Genomic DNA, 19,393 nt, shown 5'->3' with positions numbered 1-19,393 from the left:
CAATGCCCAGTCCAGCCCTCTGCTCCACACGGAAGGAGAGGAACATTCACAGGGACGCATAAAATGGAACCACTGCCCATCTCAGGATGCTCAAAGCACCATGACAGCTATGATCCTTGAATGAAGCTTCCTGCAGAGGGCTCCTCCCAGGAAAACAGATGGGAAGAGACTGAGAGAAACTGATCATAAACATGAACACAATTCTCTTCATATTCCTTCAAAATTACTCAAGGCCTTTCAGTTCATTTTGGGAATCCATCTATTTGTGACAAAATAGGACAGGCTCTCTCTCGAGGAGCCGCTTTGGTTTCTGAGGTCTAAGGAGAGGACAGAGACTAACCCACCCTGCCCCTTCTGCCCCCAGCAGTGCTCTCACATTTCCTTCTGTGGCAACAATGAGATGATCAGGTTCAGAGGGCTGCTGGCAATCAAATTAGAGAAACATCAAATAATTCTAGGGCATTTTCTTTCCTCTAATTTCCATTTGCCCCTGAGAGGAAATGAACATTTTAACAGCCTGAGAGAGTGAAACTGTCAGATGCTGTTGCCAGAATGGGAGAAAGAAACAAGAAGCTTTCTGAGCTGGTCGGGAAGGGGAAGGAGGCAGGGGGACAGGAGGGCCTCGGTCCCATAAAATCTGCAAAGACCTGTGACAGCCAGGGAGGTGGGCTCCTAACAGGGAGGCTGGAAGGCATCGCTCCACCAGACCCTCTGTGTCTCAGACTTCAGTGGGGGGCAGACTTGGGACCCCTGAAGCTCGCAAATCACAGCCCCACCCCCAACTCTCTCCAGTTCCTTGGACCAGCATACATCTGTCTGCAAGAAGTCTGTCTTGGTTTCCCCTGGCAGGTCCAACCCAGGCCCCAGTGCCTCCAATAAGGCACTCACCCCCGCCCGCTCCTGCCATCCACCTTCTTCTGGATTCTTTTTCCAACCTTCCCTCCTTATTCCAGGTGCTGATGAGAGTCCAACTAACAATGGATAACTCTGAGATCATGCTGTGGAGGCCTCGGTACCCCTGTCCCAGGCTGTGTACCCCCACCTCAATTGAGCCTCCCCAGATGTGATTCTGCTCCCCGCATCTTCTCAGGCTGCTGGCATTTCTTCATCGGCCCATTCCTTGAGGCGGGCCTTGGGCTGCATCTGGCTTTCCTCTTGAGATGGTTAATGTTATGTGTCTACCCGACTGGCCACAGGATGCCCAGATGAAACATTATTTCCAGGTTGTCTATTAGGTTGTTTTTTTCTTTTTTTTTGCTGAGCCACAAAGCTTGTGGGATCTTAGTTCCCCAACCAAGGACTGAACCCGGGCCCCTGGCAGTGGGAGCACTGAGTCCTAACCACTGGACCACCAGGGAACTCCCCATATGAAGTTGTTTCCAATGAAATTAGCATCTGCATCAGTGGACTCAGTAAAGTTGATCTGCCCTCCCCAGTGTGGCTAGGCAACATCTAAGCCACTGAGGCCCTAAATAGAATAAAAGGCTGAGGAAGGAGGAATTCGCCCCTTTTTGTTTCTCTGCCTTACAGCTTCAGCAGGCATATCTCATCTTCTCCTGTCCCTGGCCTGGGATTTATCCCACTAGCTCCCCTGGTTCCTAGGCCTTCAGACTCAGACTGAACTACACCACTGCTCTTCGAGTCTCCAGCTCGCAGACAGTAGATTGTGGGGCTTCTCTGGCCACATAATTGCCTGAGCAAACTTCTTTTTTTTTTTAATATATATATTTATTTGGCTGGGCCATGTCTTAGTTACAGCACACAGGATCTTTAATCTTTGCTTTGGCACGCAAGGTCTTTAGTTGTAGCCCATGGGATCTAGTTCCCTGACCAAGGATCGAACCCAGGCCCCCTGCATTGGGAGTGTGGAGACTTAGCCACTGGACCACCAGAGAAGTCCCTGAGCTAACTTCTTTTAATCAATATTTCCAACTTCCTATTGGTTCTCTTTCTCTTGAGAACCCTGAAGGTCCACCCACCTCCCTAACTGGCAGGTCCATGTTGCTGAGACCATCTTGTTCTATCTCAAATTCAAGTTCTCCAGCCTAGGATGCCCACACGTGGCACAGGTATGGGTCATTGCTCCCATCTGCCCTGGTTTGATGCTGAGTCAGGTGTGAGCGTAGACAGTTACCAGGACATTTATTTCCAAAGCCCACTGTCGAATCTTCTCTTTTAAATAAAAATGCAGGTGAAAAAAAATAATTCTAATGTAGCTCTTTGGTGAAACAAATCAACAACCCAAACCTAGACTTCTGTGTAAGAAAGAGAAGATGCACTTGCCAGTCCTGACAGAGCTGCTTGCACTAATTTCGATTCAATGACCTCAAAATACACATGATTCATCAGAGTATCTGGGGTTTCGGGTTCCAAGACATAGGTGATCCAAGTGAGACACAGGCAGACCCCCAATCAAGACGCATTCTCAACAAAGTACCTAGAGGTTGCTGCTGTGTGTGGAGTGGGGCTCAGTTGGATTGGGGGGAGCTCTTCCCATATATAAACGATCTCCTTGCAGTGGAACACACACTGAGGGATCCTTCCTTCCCTTCTCCTCTGGCAGCAGGTACAGTAACATTTCCTTGTACTTAAACAGACTCTTTGGTCTACAGACCCTTTAGTCTTAGAACATTTTGCTTTCATCTTTACCTTAGGTAACAAAGCTACAGAAGATAAGATGAGGTTTCTGAGGTCCGAAGAGGAAGTAAAAATTGCTTCCCTCATCCCTTTCGAGGATTTTCCAGTTTCTGTCCCCGAACGTGTGTTGCTATGGTGATAGGAGGAAGGGCTGCCAAGAGTGGGAGATGGTGACAAGTTGCAATGGGAACAAGGTTTTGAAGGTTTAATGAGTCTTCTCCAAAATGCACCCCTTTTAACCACCTAGCAGGGGTCCCATGATCCAATGGGCAAGTAAGAAAACCTCCCTAGAGTTTTCAAAATATAAATCTCTGTCTTCTCTGCATGACCAGCAGCATCTGTATCGGTCTGATTTTGCCATGCTGTGCTGTGCCATAGCAATTTGCTGGTGTGCAGTTGCTTCAGTCATGTCCAACTCTGTGCAACCTCATGGACTGTAGCCCACCAGGCTCCTCTGCCCATGGGATTCTCCAGGGAAGAATACTAGAGTGGGTTGCCATTTCCTCCTCCAGGGGATCTTCCCAACCCAGGGATCAAACCTGTGTCTCCTGTGGCTTCCGCACTTCAGGCCGACCCTTTATCACTTAGCCACCTGGGGAAGCCCAAAATGTATGTCATATCTGCTCATATACCACTGGCCAAAGTAAGTCCAACAGCCAAGCCAGAAACCAGTGGGACAGGAAGGGTATCTATCCCTCCCATGGAGGAGGCAATGGGGCAGATGCTCAAGAGATGGGCCCAGAGAAGGGCAGTGAATATGTGCACAAATCATGTAAACTACCGTGGCCCTCAAGGAAGATACAGTCCCTTGAAAGAGGATCCTGGTCTGCAGACACCACATATCAGGGCAAAAAATATCAAAGGTACAAAATATTTTTAATCCACTGGAAGAGAACTGTGATACAGATATTATGAGTCATTCAGAAATGTTCTTGCTGCAGATCAGTAAAAGGAAAAATTGGTCCCGCTCAAACTCAGAAAACCATTTAAGGCCTTTAAAAAACCAAGTGAGGTGCCCAGGCATTTTGAAAGAGGCCATTAGTGATAGACGTGGCAAGTTACCCCTGACTTATTAAAAAAGAGAATGATTTTAGAAATGAGCCCATTAGGAAGGACTTGTGAGATATTAGGGCCCTGAGAACTGGTTAAATAGGAGGGAGGGGAAGTAATGAGGGAGGTTAGAAATCTATTATTTGGTGAGTCTGCCAAAGGAAATCATTCCTATGATTACTCTTCGCACAGGTGATAAGGACTTTGCAAGAGGTTTGCCCAGAGCTGGGCAGTGTCAGGGAAGGTGATGGGGACACAGTCTCTCTCTGCGGGGGGAGGGGAGGCAAACATTTAGACCATAAGAGAACTCCACATGCAATGGACCTTATGAGACTTGTATACAAAGGAGCAGCTCCCTGGGGTGGCGGGCATGGAGGGCCCCTCAGGGGCCCTACTATCTTGGACATGTGTTGAAGGGTGAACAGCTAATCCTTCTGTAAGGGAGGGTGGGAGGGGACTCAAGGTAAGGGAAGCTTGGAACTTCCCTGGTGGTCCAATGGTCCTTGCTTCCAATACAGGGGACTTGAGTTCAATCCCTGGTCAGGGAACTAAGATCCCACATGCTGCATGGTGCAGCCAAAAAAAAATAGATGAGAGTACCTCGAAGACAGTTGGCTAAACAAGCTCATGGTTCAGAGGAGAACCCAGGGTTGGAGCCATCCACGTGGAAGTGATCAAGACCCAAGGGGGCGAGGGAAGGCTGAGGTCACAGTGTGGGGTCGAGAGAAAGGGGAGTTGAAAAGCCTGGGTGAGAATCACCTGGCCCGGGGACTATGCTGAACTGGATTCAGTGGCATGGGCAGAGCAGACGAGGCAGAGAACTAACTGGAGGTGAGAAAGAGGATTTCTTCACCTTGCCTGACTTTTTATTCATGAGGATGGGAAAAATGAAGCTTGATTTCAGGGGAAAATTTCCAGTTGTTGCTTAGGGGAAACCTGAAATGACTAGGGACATGCTCATGAAATAGAGAACGGGTTGGAAAGCTTTTTAACCACAGAAGGAGGGTGGCGGGGGCCTTGGCATCCTGAGAGAAGGGAGCCTGCCCTGCACATGAAGAAGCACCCCGATGCCTGCCTCGCCACCCCCACAATGTCCACACCCCACCAGGTCAGAGAAGTGGTGGGTTAAGGAGAGAAAATCTAAAAGCATTATAAACACACTTTATTTCTAATCATGTTTGTGTGAGGCAGTGAGGGGGGTGTATTTCTTATTTTCCAATAAAATTAAATAAACACACAGGAGCTTTGGTAAACAGAGCACAGTAAAAGGAGTGTGCAGGGATGAGGGCTTGATGTGACTTTCTCTTGGTTTTTTATGAAATAAATTTTAGTCCTCTCTTCACCCCCTGCCCTGCAGCAGACAGCATCGCTGTTCCACCCCACACATAATATCTGTAACATGATGAATTACATCAGCATCCTCTCCTCCTGCAAGACGGGCTGACTCTTTCGGAGGGGATGTGGGGAAGAGTCGGGTACGATGCTGGGGCCAAAGAAATGACCAATTTGAGATTCTGAGTCATGAACTGTCATAATTAGGAGGCAGACAGAGTGTGCTGCTGTTGCTGTATTTGCTGCCTGTTCCTTGTAAAAGCTTCGGGAATTAAAATAATAGGCTTAAAAAAAAAAAAAAACAAACAGCCAGCTAGGGCTCTACCTAATGGCCTGCACCCGGCCCCTTAGCAGCAGACAGACCCAGACAGACCTCTGGCCAACTAGTCCTGGAGAAGATAGATTGAAATGTCACCTCCGGGAACCTCCCGCTCTGTCCCAGGCAAAGGAACAAGAAAGAACCCAAAAAGAAGGAAACCTCCTTACTCCTGGGAACAAACCATGGATGAGTCCCAGAAACCCTGCCAGGAGGGTTTGGGAAATGGGATGACCTCCTAGGGAAGGATAACTTTGTGATCACAAACTCAACCGCTCAAGGACAAACACTCAACTCTTGACCACCCTCTTAGGAGAGCAGGGTCCTGCTGAGATGATTGGTGGAAGTAGGGGAGACCTGGGAAGAGGGGAGGCTGGCTGGGGGAAGGGAAATTGCCTGCTCTGAGAACCAGACCGCCTGACATGGTGACAACCCCATATCACCAGCATTCTCCATCAGCAAGAGGCTGGCCTGGCCCCACTCACAACAAACCACCATTTCATACTTAAGTGACCTGAGAAGGGGGCAGAAGGGAAGGCTGGGTTGGGAAGCCCAACCTTCCTGCCTTTTAGGTCTCTATCCAACAACCCCAGGAAATTTGTTTTTTCATATTTATTTGGCTGTGCCAGGTCTTAGATGCAGCACGTGGGATCTTTAGCTGCTGCATGGGAATTCTCAGTTGCTGCGGCATGTGGGATCTAGTTCCCTGATCAGGGATTGAACCTGGGAGCCCGCACTGGGAGTACGGAGTCTTAGCCACTGAACCACCAGGGAAGTCCCAACAATCCCAGCATTTTTTACAGCCCTTGTGGATGAAGACTTTTGAAAGAGTTACTTTGGGTACCCAGCTTTCTGACTCCCCTCCTCCTTGCAGGGTGCTGAGAGGTGCGTCAGACCCAACATTGAGTTGCATCCTGCCCACCCCCGCCTCACACACACATCTCACTCCTCCAACAGTACCTTCCAAAGGCAAGACTCAGCAGGAGATGAATAGAAGGGGCTGACTTCTCATTGGTCCAGAAAGTCTGGTAGCCATGAAGGGTGGGAGTTGTCAAGGCTACATCTCCCCAGCTTCCTGCTCATACAATCCTGATTTTGCTCAAGTACCTGGTAGAGATGATTCTGGCCACAGTCTGCTGGAGGCTTCTGGGAAAGGCATTCACTCTCTGAAGGGCAAGAGCCAAGCAAGCATAAAGTTTTTTTGCTGCCCTGGCTTCCCTGCCTTTGAATATGGCTGTCACGCCTGGAGCTATGGTGACTGTATTGTGTAGACAGTAAAACAGAAAGAGAAAGAATTGGAGTCCTGTTGGTATCACTGAGTCGCCAAAGAAAATGCAGAGCACACCCCCAGATGCCATACCATGTGAGATGATTAAGTGCCTGCTGTACTTACACCACCGTCGACACAGGATTGTTACCTGCAGCTGAACGCACCTTGAAGGACCTTTGTGGTCTCCTCCTCCGATCAGCCCATCAGTGGTGCTTACGCTTGCCCATCTCTAGTTCAGATGCTCCCCGGGTACCCAGCCTGACAGTTTCACCTGTGCCTCCTGAGTCAGCCGGCAGTTAAGAACAAGTGGTGGCAAACCTTAGGTCTCAGAATGGAACCTGGGGTAACCCTGGCTCATGACCAGGCCAGCTGAGACTGTGGGAGTCTAAAGACTTGGGATTCCAAAGAGAAAATTAGTGGGAGGTTGCCATCATGTCCCAAAGACATGCTGGGCCAAAGTCCCTATTAGTTTTCTGAATTCTTACAGCAAAGCAGAAGTGATGGTTAGCCCAGGAAGGGGCAGGATCTAAGCCTTTCTTTAGGGAGCCAGTGGGACAGCCTAGGGGGATCTAGTGGGACAGCCTCCAAAGCTGTCTTGGAAGGTCGTAGAAGTAGCAGCCGCCCTGGGACTGGCCTCTGGATCTGAAGCTTTCACTGTCGCATGTTGTCATTTGAAGGGCATGAGAAGCCCACTCTCCCCCAAGAAGTCCCCTCCAAAGTCTGAAACATCAGCACTGACCATAACGTCTTTGGGATTAAGCTGTGTTCTCCTTCTTGTCCCCTGAAAATTCGAAGTCCCCACACTGGAGCAGCACGAGGGGTGTGCCTTTCTCTGGGAGACTTGGGTGGAACAGAAGTCACCAGAAACCAAAGGGGAAAGGATACAGCAGGGTCTACAAACATCTTCTGTAAACAGTAAATCATTTAGGCACCAAGAAGCCCTATGATCTCTGTCACAGCAGTTCACCCTCGGCTGCTGCAGTGTGAAAGCAGCCACAGACAATGTGCAAATAGATGGGCGTGGCTGCGTTGCAATCAGTCTTTACTTATAGACACAGAGATGTGAATTTCATGATTCTCACATGCCATGAAATGTCATACTGGGTGCTAAGTCGCTTCAGTCATGTCCAACTCTTTGCAACCCCATGGACTGTAGCCTGCCAGTCTCCTCTGTCCATGGGATTCTGCAAGCAAGAATAGTGGAGTGGGTTGCCATGCCCTCCTCCAGGGGATCTTTCCCACCCAGGGATCGAACCCGAGTGTCATATCTCCTGCACTGGCAGGTGGGTTCTTTATCACTAGCGCCACCTGGATCACCCTTCCGATTTTTTTCAACCATTTGAAAGTGTAAAACCCATTCTTGCCTTTGCAGCTGTACAAAAATAGGACTCAAGCTAGATGTGGCTCATGGGGCCTGGCTTGCCAATCCCTTGGATAGGTTTTTTGCTTTTTTTTTTTTTAAAGGAATTCAGCTTGAATCAGATTTATTTTAATTAATTAATTTATTTTTGGTTGTGTTGGGTCTTGGTTACAGCATGTGGGATCTTTTGTGGCAATGCATGGGCTCCTGGTTGTGGCCCTTGGGCTCAGTAGTTGTGGTGAGTGAGCATAGTTGTCCTGCAGCATGTGGGATCTTAGTTTTCCAACCAGGGATCAAACCTGGGTTCCCTACACTGGAAGGCAGATTCTTAACCACTAGACCAGGGAAATCTCCATAGGAGGGTATTGTGTTCAGGAGAAGAAAATGAGGAGTTGAGAAGTCACTGATCTGAGTAAAGGGTAATCTTGTTGACGAAGCTTGGAGAGACTCCAGCTGAGATGGGCTGCCCAGAGAAGGGAGCTCCTGGGTCAGATGAGGTCATAAAGTGTTGATTTTCTCTGGGCCTCCATGCTCTGGCTCACATGTCAGCAAGGTGATGGGCTCCCCTGGCGAGTGGACCACAGGCCCAGGGAAATGTGTGAACGTCCCAGAGGAGTGACAGTGAAAGGCAGAGGGAGTTTTATCACCTGTACAGGCTCCAGCTGTGCATGGGGGAACTTCCTGGATGGCATGGACCCCACACAGCAGTGGGATGACAGGGACCTGCACCCCTGGGCCACTGGCTGGCTTGGAGCGAAAGAAGCCACAGAGGGAAGGTCTTGGAGAAATGGGAGAAGAGACACTGAGCCAGCCCTCCCAGGAGTTCGTCCTCCAACCAGACTCAGTAAGACAGAAGAGAAGACCTCACTGGGGACAGGGACATTACCAGCAGAGGTGGCAGCCAGGCGGCAGACAGTGTGCTTTCACTAATGATGTGTGCTAGTAGATTAGCCAAGACTTTATTGCAAGTGATAAAACCAGCTCCAATGAACCCAAGTGGGAAAGGTGATTTGTCGCTCTCATAATGGGATGCGTAGGGAAGCTGTGCAGAGAGATGCCTGGATATGGGCTTGGAGCCCTGGCAGGACTCAGGCTCCATCTCTCAAATCAGCCTCTGCAGGGTGGACTTCAAGAAATCCACGGAAGGCCTTCAATCGCTCCTGCTCACATCTGGACTCATCACCATACCCAGCGGGCGGTCATAGCCACTGCCTGGTTCAGGTCATATGGCCAATGTCAGGGCCGGCAGGGGCGGGGGTGCAGAGAGAGACTAAGAGCACAGGCTCTGCAAGACATCCCCCCACCCCCACACAGTGGGTGAGGGTCAGTGGGGGTGTCACTGTGGGTTGAACGAAGAACAAATGCCCCCACAGAGCAGCCCATACCACCCACAGCAGGCCTGAAGGACTTCAGTCCTTCTGAATGAAGACTCCCCAGGTTGAATCCCCAGTGTGACATCACTGTCACACTCAGAACAGCCAAATGGGCCCTGAGGCTCAGCTCTGGTTAAGGGTGGCACTCCTTCAGAGCCAGGGTGGTGATGGAGGAGGTGGTGGCCAATAAAACCAGAGCAGGTTTTTGCAGAGCTCTGAATTTGCCCTTGCTGCCCCTGGTCAGAAATAGCCTTTTCTTGTTTCTTCCCCCTGGTAAACTCCTATTCATCCTTCAAGACACAGTTCAAATGTCACCTCTTCCATGAAGCTCTCCATTCTCCAAAACCAAGATGCTTCTCAGTTCTGCTCCTAGGAGTTCTGAGAGTATTTTGCATTTAATTTGCTGCTTTTTAATCTCTGGCTCATGAATACAGCTTCTCTCCAGGACAGGGCAGGGACTGAGTCAGATGATGTGAAGCTTCGCTTCTAGCACCCACAGCAAGAACCTGGGTCTTAGCAGGTGCTCTGTACTTCTTTGGTGGGTGCATAACATACACATGCAAGATATATATTCTCTGTGGCAGATGGAGTTGTCCACTTTTTCCCTCACCCATCTCTCACACTGGAGACTGAAAATGTCAGACACTTGCACTCTCAGCCTCCCTTGCACCTGGAGGTTGTTAAATGACCCATTATGGCTAATAAGACTTAAAGAGAAGTCTGTAAGGTGTTCTTCCTTTTTTGATTAATAGAGCAACTCAACAGAAGAGAGGTCTCTGCCTTGTCCTTTTCCTACCTGGTTTTGAATACAACAGTGAGAGAATGTGATGCCTGGAGCTGTGGCAGCCGTCTTGAGACCATGAGGCAACAGTCTGAAAACAAAAGTCAGTATATCCAGAGTGTGTGGTGTAAAGCTTGGAAACTGCCTGAGTCTTTGATTATTCATCCCTAGATTCAACCTGGAACCACCTACTTTCAGATTGCTTACACGAAACAATAAAAATCCCTATTGTTCAAAACCACTAGTTCAGAACCATTAATTCTGCTACTAGTAGCAGAGAGCATGCTAAGTGCTACATGCTTTCATGACATGACAGCAGTTAGGGACTCTACGGTACAAACATCTTTTTCTATCTATGGCAGTTTAGAATAATTAGAGGACAAAACCACCTAAAAATCAAGCATCGTGAAAATTTTTATCTCCAACTATCAATCATTTCAAGTACAAAGTGATCAATAACGTACTGTGACTTGAGCATAAATCCAGAGGTCAGAACTCTTGAGCATGTGCATCTAAGCGAACCTGCTCAGTGTGGCTCATGTCCTTGGGGGACCATTACAATCCACCCCAAGACTCCGACCCTCAGGACAGGGCAATATGAATAAGGATGCTCTGCCAAAGGCTATGAATTCTGCAAATGTGTTGAAAAGCTCTGGGTGAAAAAACTGGGGTGAAAAAAACTCAAGGACAATGTATACTTGAACCAGCTAGCCAATGAAGTAATGTGAATGAGGTTAATCACAAACACAGGAGTCGGAGTCTAGTAGCTGAGCAGGAGTTGGTCAGGGGGCTGGATATTAGGGATGAAGCAGTGGCATAAGCTGTTCTCCAGGACCAGGTGGTAAGGTGAGTCAGGCTGAGGAGTGTGGACTTGACAGTGGGCTTGGAGGAGGCATGGGAAGGTTTAAGCGGAAGGGACACAGTCAGATGTGCATTCAAGAACCTTTACTCCTGCTGCCTGCCTGGTGGTTGGACAGAGTTTGAGGTGAGGCAGAAAGTTATAGCTTTTACCAGGGCCTGCCATTTAACCCCCAAGCCTGGAGGCAGAGGTCATGCCCACAGCCTGGCATATAATGAGGCAGGACAGACAGGACTGGGCCCAAGGACAGCCTCCTCATGCATAAAAATTAGGCAGAAGGCAAAGCCACCTCCTCGCTTCAAATTTCCTGAGGCCATGACACATGGAGGAATGGCATCCAAAACAGAACCTCTGTAGCATCTGAACAATAAACTCTGACCATGAAAACCGTGGAGCATGTGCAATAAAACTGCACAGGTTGCTGACGACCCTGAACAACCTTCCACCTGCGGCTGCTCGACTAGTGAGAGACACTTTAAGGAAAAACAGCTCTTGGGTTCAGTTCAGTTCAGTTCAGTCGCTCAGTCGTGTCTGACTCTTTGCAACCCCATGAACTGCAGCACGCCAGGCCTCCCTGTCCAGCACCAACTCCCAGAGCCTACTCAAATCATGTCCATAGTCGGTGATGCCATCCAACCATCTCATCTTCTGTCGTCCCCTTCTCCTCCTCCTTCAATCTTTCCCAGCATCAGGATCTTTTCAAATGAGTCAGTTCTTCGCATCAGGTGGCCAAAGTATTGGAGTTTCAGCTTCAGCATCAGTCCTTCCAACGAATATTCAGGACTGACTTCCTTTAGGATGGACTGGTTGGATCTCCTTGCAGTCCAAGGGGCTCTCAAGAGTCTTCTCCAACACCACAGTTCAAAAGCATCAGTTCTTCAGGGCTCAGCTTTCTTTATAGTCCAACTCTCACATTCAGTCTCTACGTGACTACTGGAAAAACCATAGCTTTGACTAGATGGACCTTTGTTGGCAAAGTAACGTCTCTGCTTTTGAATATGCTGTCTAGGTTGATCATGGCTTTTCAAACAGCTCTCACAGTGCATGTAATGGTGGCTTCAGGAGACAAACGCACAGATGCAACCTGGTGCCACTGAGGCCTCACCTCGACTCTCCCGCCAGTGAATATTCCACCTCCTAATCAAATGACCTCCTTCCATTCAAGGGCCTAAAACAAGATAAAAGGGGGGAATCAACAACTCTGCCATGTACCCCCCACTTTCGAGGACGCCTGCACTCGAAAAGTGTGTCCTTCGCTTTTGCCTCAATAAACTGCTTCTTTGTTCTTTTTGCTCCTCAGCCTCAGCGTGTGTGTTTGAGTTTTTTGTTCCTTGCCTACATTCTTATGAATGCGCTGAACAAGAGTCTGGACTTTTGATAAACGTTTTCTGGTATCAATAGGAAAGTGTTAGTTGTTCAGTTGTGTCTGACTCTTTGCGACCGCATGGACTATAGCCAGGCAAGGTTCCCTTTGTCCATGGAATTCTCCAGGCAAGAATACTGGAGTGGTGTAACCAGCCATTCCTTTCTCCGGGGGATCTTCCCGACCCAGGGATCAAACCCATGTCTTCAGCATTGAAGGCAGATTCTTTACTCTCCGAGCCACCAAGGAAGCCAGGATTCTCAGTAAATGGCCAGGAATTACTTCTCTGATTTTGTGTCTCCCCAGCACCATGTGCAGACTGATGAACACTGCTGGGTTCTATCTGCCAGGAAAAACAATCCAACCCCAACCACACGGCACACACTTACCAAGAATCTGCATCCACAGGCTCTGAGCTGCGCCCTCCCCGCCAGGGACATCTTCACCTTCACCATCCCCCAGACACGAGGCATTGCTTTTCAGGCTGAACCCCTGTCCCCAGCTCCCACACTGCGGCTCAGGAGCTGACTGTGCTACCGAGGAAGTGCTGAGTCCTGGCCCCCTGGGAAGGGGCCAGCTCAGAGACAAGTCAGAAGAGCCCAAATTCCTGGCCATTAAAGCCTTAGTAGTAGTGTTAGTCACTCGATCGTGTCCGACTCTTTGCGACCCATGGACTGCAACCCACCAGGCTCCTCTGTCCATGGAATTCTCCAGGTAAGAAAACTGGAGTGGGTTGCCATTTCCTTCTCCAGGATTAAGGCCTTACGTAAGGCCTTGCCCCAGGAATCCCTATTGCTGTGCACAGCAGGTGAGTGGCAACAGTTCCAAGCCCACCTGGCACCCTGCAGACACCATAACCTAACCACAGGGCTCCCCTGCTTAACCCAGATGTGCCCAATACCCTCAAAGCAGTACTCAGGTGGGCTTAACCCTCTTGGCATAATCTCACAAAGCCCCTTCCGCCTCGCTGCCCCAGACTGAGGCTCCTGAGCCCTCTTTCTATGGCCTCACCTCCCCCTCCTCTGGAGGCAGGTGGGGCGGGGTTGTGAACACAGTGAGACTGGCATTTGCTAATCCCTCCCTGAGCTGGGGTCCTGTGTTGGGGGACAGTCCAGGCCCTCTTTCCTGCCCAAGTGATGGGCAGATCAGGGAACTGCAGGCTCCTCCTGGCAGAGCGTGGAGGGGAGGGACCAGGTGCTTAAAAAAAAAAAAACTTCAATTTTTCCACAGTCCAAGTGATTTTATCCCACTTCTCCTTAGCCAGCAATCAGAGTACAAATGTCTAGTAGTCCTCAGTGAGAGCCAGTTAATTAGCTACACAATCTGCTTCCTCAATAAGGAGGAAGGTGAAAGCGTTAGCTGGAGTGTCACAGTGCTTGATCAGAACTGGGAAGATCCCCTGAGGAAGGGAATGGCAACCCACTCCAATATTCTTGCCTGAAGAATCCCATGGACAGAGGAGCCTGGGGGGTTCCAGTCCAAGGGGTCACAAAGAGTCAGACACGACTGAGAGACTTTAGACCAGACCAGAGAAGGAATCACAAAAGGTCTGCCTAGTCCAATTTTCTGCAAATACACGCTCCTTTCTCACCAAGAAATGGGCAGCTTCCCTCACAGTCCGCTGCAAACTTACTTGCCTTAAATTGAGGGCTGTGGCCATTAGAAGGTCTCTAACATCGAGGCTGGAATTCCTGAAATCAGTGAGGAGAAATCTAACCGTGCAAGAGCTCCTTCCAAATAAGAGGGTCTTTTTCTCCAGAAAAGGCAAGGAAATTTACAACTGTACCAAACAACTTGAAAACCTAGTCATGAGAGTAACATACTTTATTATATTGAATGAAAGGAAATCAGTAAAGGACAAGAACATCACACAGGCTAATAGCCAATGAGATTAGTCACTGCCAACTTGCATTAAATCAACGGTGCCCCAGGAAGGGTTCATCAATTTGTATTTAAATAAAAAGTGAAAAAAGCAACCCAACACACTGAAAGAAAAACAAAAAAGAGTAAATAATCTTTCAGCTGACAAAATATGCTGTTTTGAATAGATTTAACTCCAACTATAGGCTGAATTCCAACTTCAGGATCTTATTTAAAGAAAAAGCTTAAAGGCTGACTCCACAAGGTAGAAAACACATTTCCTCATACCTTTTACAGTGCTAGACTAATTAAAATAATAGATGTTCATTTATTGGTTGTTTCATACATAGGATTTTTATATAATTACGATGATAACTGTGATTTTGTATTCTGAGTTTTAAACTCAGCATTATATCATAAACATCTTCTGTCAGTAAAAAGTCTTCAATTATTTGTTCTCTATGTCTGTGTCTCTATTTGTTTTTCAAATAAGATTATCTAAACCGTTTTTTCTAGATTCTACAGATTGATACTAAGTATAAAATAGATATATAATGAGAACTTAATGTTTATAGCTCAGGGAACCCTACACAGTGCTCTGTGGTGACCTAAATGGGAAGGAAATCCAAAAAAGAAGGGCTATATGTATATATTTGGGCTTCCCTGGTGGCTCAAATGGTAGTCTGCCTGCAATGCCGGAGACCCGGGTTCAATCCCAGGGTCAGGAAGATCCCCTGGAGAAGGGAATGGCTACCCACTCTAGTAGTAGTCTTGCCTGGAGAATTCCATGCACAGCCCATGAGGCCTCAAAGAGTCGGACACAACTGAGGGACTTGCACTTTTAACATGGATAAATATATCTGTTTCACTTTGCTGTATAGTAGAAACTAACGCAATGCTGTCAAGCAACTATACTCCAATAAAAAGTAATTTTTAAAAAAAGCCTTCAAATACTTTCACTGGTGGGCACACTGCCCTGTAAGTATTGATCAGGACCCCCATCCAAGGGATGTTCTTTGGTGACTCACTTCTTGCTGCCTCTGAAACCGTTTCCAGTCTTTTCTTGATCTATGCCCACCCCTCACCACAGGTTTCTGTGGTTCCACAGGTCAGGTTATTCTGTCTCCTGTGTTGAAGATGTCAGGGGACCTTCTTTTCTGTCCCATGCCTACCTGCTAGAGGTTCTAGAGATGTGACCTCTCCACTCCTCACTTTACACTCTCTTCTAAGGTGACCTTGGCTCTTCCTAAGTATAAGAAGTATACTTGGCTCTTCTCCAAGAATAACCTACACCAATGACTATTCATACCTTTCTTCTACCCTAGACCTGTATGCCTGACTGCTGGCTCAACCTTCCCCTTGGAAGCCTTGGGCGGTTCCAAGCCCACATGTCCACAGACGAACTCAGGATCTCCCCCAGGCCTGGCCCCCTTCCAGTCTCAGCCAGCCTGCAGAGTGGCACCGTCATCTCTCCTGTTCTCAAGCCAGAAACCCAGGAGTCATCCTTGACAACTCATCCCTCCTGCCTCCCTGCTCTCCACCTCCCCCACCCATCAGTGGCCAAATCCATCACTGTTTCCTCCTAAGGTCTCTTTCGAATCTACCCACTCTCCTCCATTCCAACCACCAGGGCAGCACACAAGGACATGTACTGCTGAAAGGCTACCTCCTGGGCAATCACCTCTGGCCTGATCTGCAAGAATACCTATCACTCCATTGCCTTCCCTTTTTGGTCTTTCCAGGCCATTTTCCAACCAGAAGCTAGCGTGATCGTATTAAGATGCAAATCTAATCACGCTGTTCCTTTGCATAATTGCTCTTAGGGCCTGGACTGGCCTACGTCTCCCTGAGTCATCACCATTCTGTTCTCCTGGTTCCCCTGAGTGGCCGGGCTCTTTCCTACAGCTTTTGCAGCATCCTCCAGCCACTGTGGCCTGCCTACAGCTACTCAAAGGTGCCACGATCCTTCCCTACCTGGTCTTTGAGCATGCTCAGTCCTCTATCTGCAATGTTCTTCCTCCCCTGACTTCTGTAACTCTTACACCACTTTTGTATCTATGAGAGGTTCGGAAAGTGTGGTCTCTTAGCATTTGTAAAACGCAGGCAACTGTTAGAAAGGCATATTCTTCTGCATTGCACGCCTGCAATATCAGAAACTCTAGAGGTCCAGAAATCTTTTTTTAACAAGCCCTCCAGATGATTCCGGGACTTCCCAGGTGGCGCTAGTGGTAAAGAACCTGCCTGCCAACACAGGACATGCAAAAGACGCAGGTTTGATCCCTGGGTCAGGAAGAGCCCCTCGAGTAGGAAGTAGCAACCCACTCCAGTATTCTTGCCTGGAAAATCCTATGGACAGAGAAGCCTGGTGGGCAATCCATGGCGTTGCAAAGAGTCGGACACTACTGAGTGCACACACACACACACCGCCCCCCAGATGATTCTAATGCGTGAGAAAGTTGGAAGCCATTGGTCAAGAAAGGCCTTCATCACTCAAGGTTTCTTCTGAGATTTCTGTTTCATTTGACTTTTTGGTATTTAGTATAAACATAAAAATACATAATTTTTCTCCTAAATTTCCATTGATTTTATCTTATATTGGTTTCATAAACATTAAAGTTTGCCTCTGTGTTTTTAAAACACTTGTATTGGGATATATTTCATATACCGAAAAATCTACCCACTTAAATTGTACAGTATAGCTTTTAGTATAATCACAAAGCATATCTTTTAGTATATTTACAAAACTGTGTTCATAGCTGATTTTAACTATTTGCATTTTCCTGTTTTCTTGATGAGCCTAGCTAACGGTCAGCCAATTTTGTTGATCTTTTCAAAGAACCAACTTTTGGCTTCACTAATTTTTTGTTTTGCTTTTCTTTTGTTCGTTTATTTCTGCCCTAGTGTTTATTACTTTCTTCCTTTAGTTCACTTTGGGTTTAGCTGTTCCTTTTTCTAGTTCCTTAGGATGGAAGGTCAGGTTATTAATTTGAGATGTATCTTCTTTTTAATGTAGGCATTTACAGCTATAAAATTTCCTCTAAGCACAACACTAGCAGCATCCCATAAGTTCTGGTATGTTTTATATTAATTTTCATTCATTCCAGAGTCTTTCCTCAGAGAAGGCAATGGCACCCCACTCCAGTACTCTTGCCTGGAAAATCCCATGGACGGAGGAGCCTGGTGGGCTGCAGTCCATGGGGTTGCTAAGAGTCGGACACGACTGAGCAACTTCACTTTCACTTTTCACTGTCATGCATTGGAGAAGGAAATGGCAACCCACTCCAGTGTTCTTGCCTGGAGAATCCCAGGGACGGGGGAGCCTGGTGGGCTGCCGTCTATGGGGTCGCCCAGAGTCAGACACGACTGAAGTGACTTAGCAGCAGCAGCAGAGTCTTTCCTAATTTCCCTGTGACTTCCTCTTTGACCCACTGTTTGTTTAGGATGTTGGGTAATGTCGACGTATTTATGAATTTTCCAAATTTTCTTTTGCTATTGATTTCTAACTTCATTCCATTGGTCAGAGAATATACTTTGTATAATTTCAACCCTTTTAAATTTGTTGAGACTTGTTTTATGACCTAACACATGGTCTATTACTGGGGAATGTTCCATGGGCACTTGAGGAGGTGTTTTTGGTGGAGTATTCTAAGAGGCCTGTTAGGTGTACTTGCTTCACAGTGTTGCTCAAATCTCATTTTCTTGTCGGTCTTTGGTCGAGTTGTTCTATCCATTGTTGTAAGTGGGTTATATAAGTCTCCAATTACTACTGAATCATCTCCCGTCAATTCAGTCAGGTTTTGTTTCACGTAATTTTGAGGCTCTATTGTTAGGTCCATGCATGCTTACATGCTCATTACATCTTTCTATTAAGATGCAATTATAAATAATTATAATAATTAAAATTTATCACTGTAAAACATCTCTTTGGTCCCTAGTAATAATTTTTTGTATTAAAGTCTATGTTTTTGACCAATACAGTATATTAATGCATATATATGGAATTTAGAAAGATGGTAACAATGACCCTATATGCGCGACAGCAAGAGACATAGATGTAAAGAACAGTGTTTTGGACTCTGTGGGAGAAGGTGAGGGTGGGATGATTTGAGAAAATAGCATTGAAACATGTACATTATCATATGTGAAACAGATCACCAGTCCAGGTTCGATGCATGAGACAGGATGCTCAGGGCTGGTGCACTGGGATGACCCTGAGGGAAGGGATGGGGAGGGAGGAGGGGGGCAGTTCAGGATTGGGGAACACATGTACATCCATGGCTGATTCATGTGAATGTATGGCAAAAACCACCACAATATTGTAAAGTAATTAGCCTCCAATTAAATTAATAAATTAATTTTATAAAATAAAAAATAAAGTCTATGTTTTTGATATTAGTACAGTCACTCCAGCTCTCTCTTGGTCACTGCTTCCATGGTATATGTGTCTCAATTCCTTTAGTCTTTGAATCTAAAATGTGTCTATTATAGAGAGCATATAATTGGATTTAGAAGAAAAATACATTCTGCCTCTTTTGATGAAGGTATTTAATCTACTTACATAATATACTTACCAATAAGGTAAGGTTTATGCTTGGCATTTTTGCTTTTTTGGAATGTCTTAGATCTTTGTTGTTTTATTCCTATTGCTGTCTTCTTTTGTGCTAAACAGGTATTTTCTAGTATACCTTTTAAATTCTCTTCTTTGTGACACTGTGATTTATAATAAAATATATATTCGGTCTTCATCCTAGTTCCTAGCATTGAGCTCCTAAAACACCTGGAATGTTCTAAGTGATGAGAGCAATAACAACAAAAGCAGTCTTTCGTTATGTTTAGGTAACTTTTGGAAAGCCCTTAGGTAGCTAAAGAAGGGGGCTCATTGCCAGGGAAACCCACCAGGTGATTAGAGGGTTGGGAATTTTCAGTACCATGCCTGGACCTCCAGAGAGGGGAGAAGGGCTGGAGGTTAAAGTCAGTTACCAATGGCCAATGATGTAATCAACCATGCCAAGGTAATAAAACCTCTATATAAAATCCCAAAATAACTGGGTTTGGAGAGCTTCCAGACTGGTGTTCAAATGGAGATTTGGGGAGAGCGGTGTGCCTACAGAAGGCATGGAAGCCTTGTCTTCCCACATATCTTGCCCTTTGTATCTCTTCCATCTGGCTGTTTCTGAGTTATATCCTTTTAT

This window comes from Bos taurus, chromosome 25 (genome assembly GCF_002263795.3).
Source record: "Bos taurus isolate L1 Dominette 01449 registration number 42190680 breed Hereford chromosome 25, ARS-UCD2.0, whole genome shotgun sequence".
NCBI classification, from domain to species: domain Eukaryota; kingdom Metazoa; phylum Chordata; class Mammalia; order Artiodactyla; family Bovidae; genus Bos; species Bos taurus.
The sequence above is the reverse complement of the archived record's forward strand: the minus strand, read 5'-3'. Positions refer to the sequence as shown.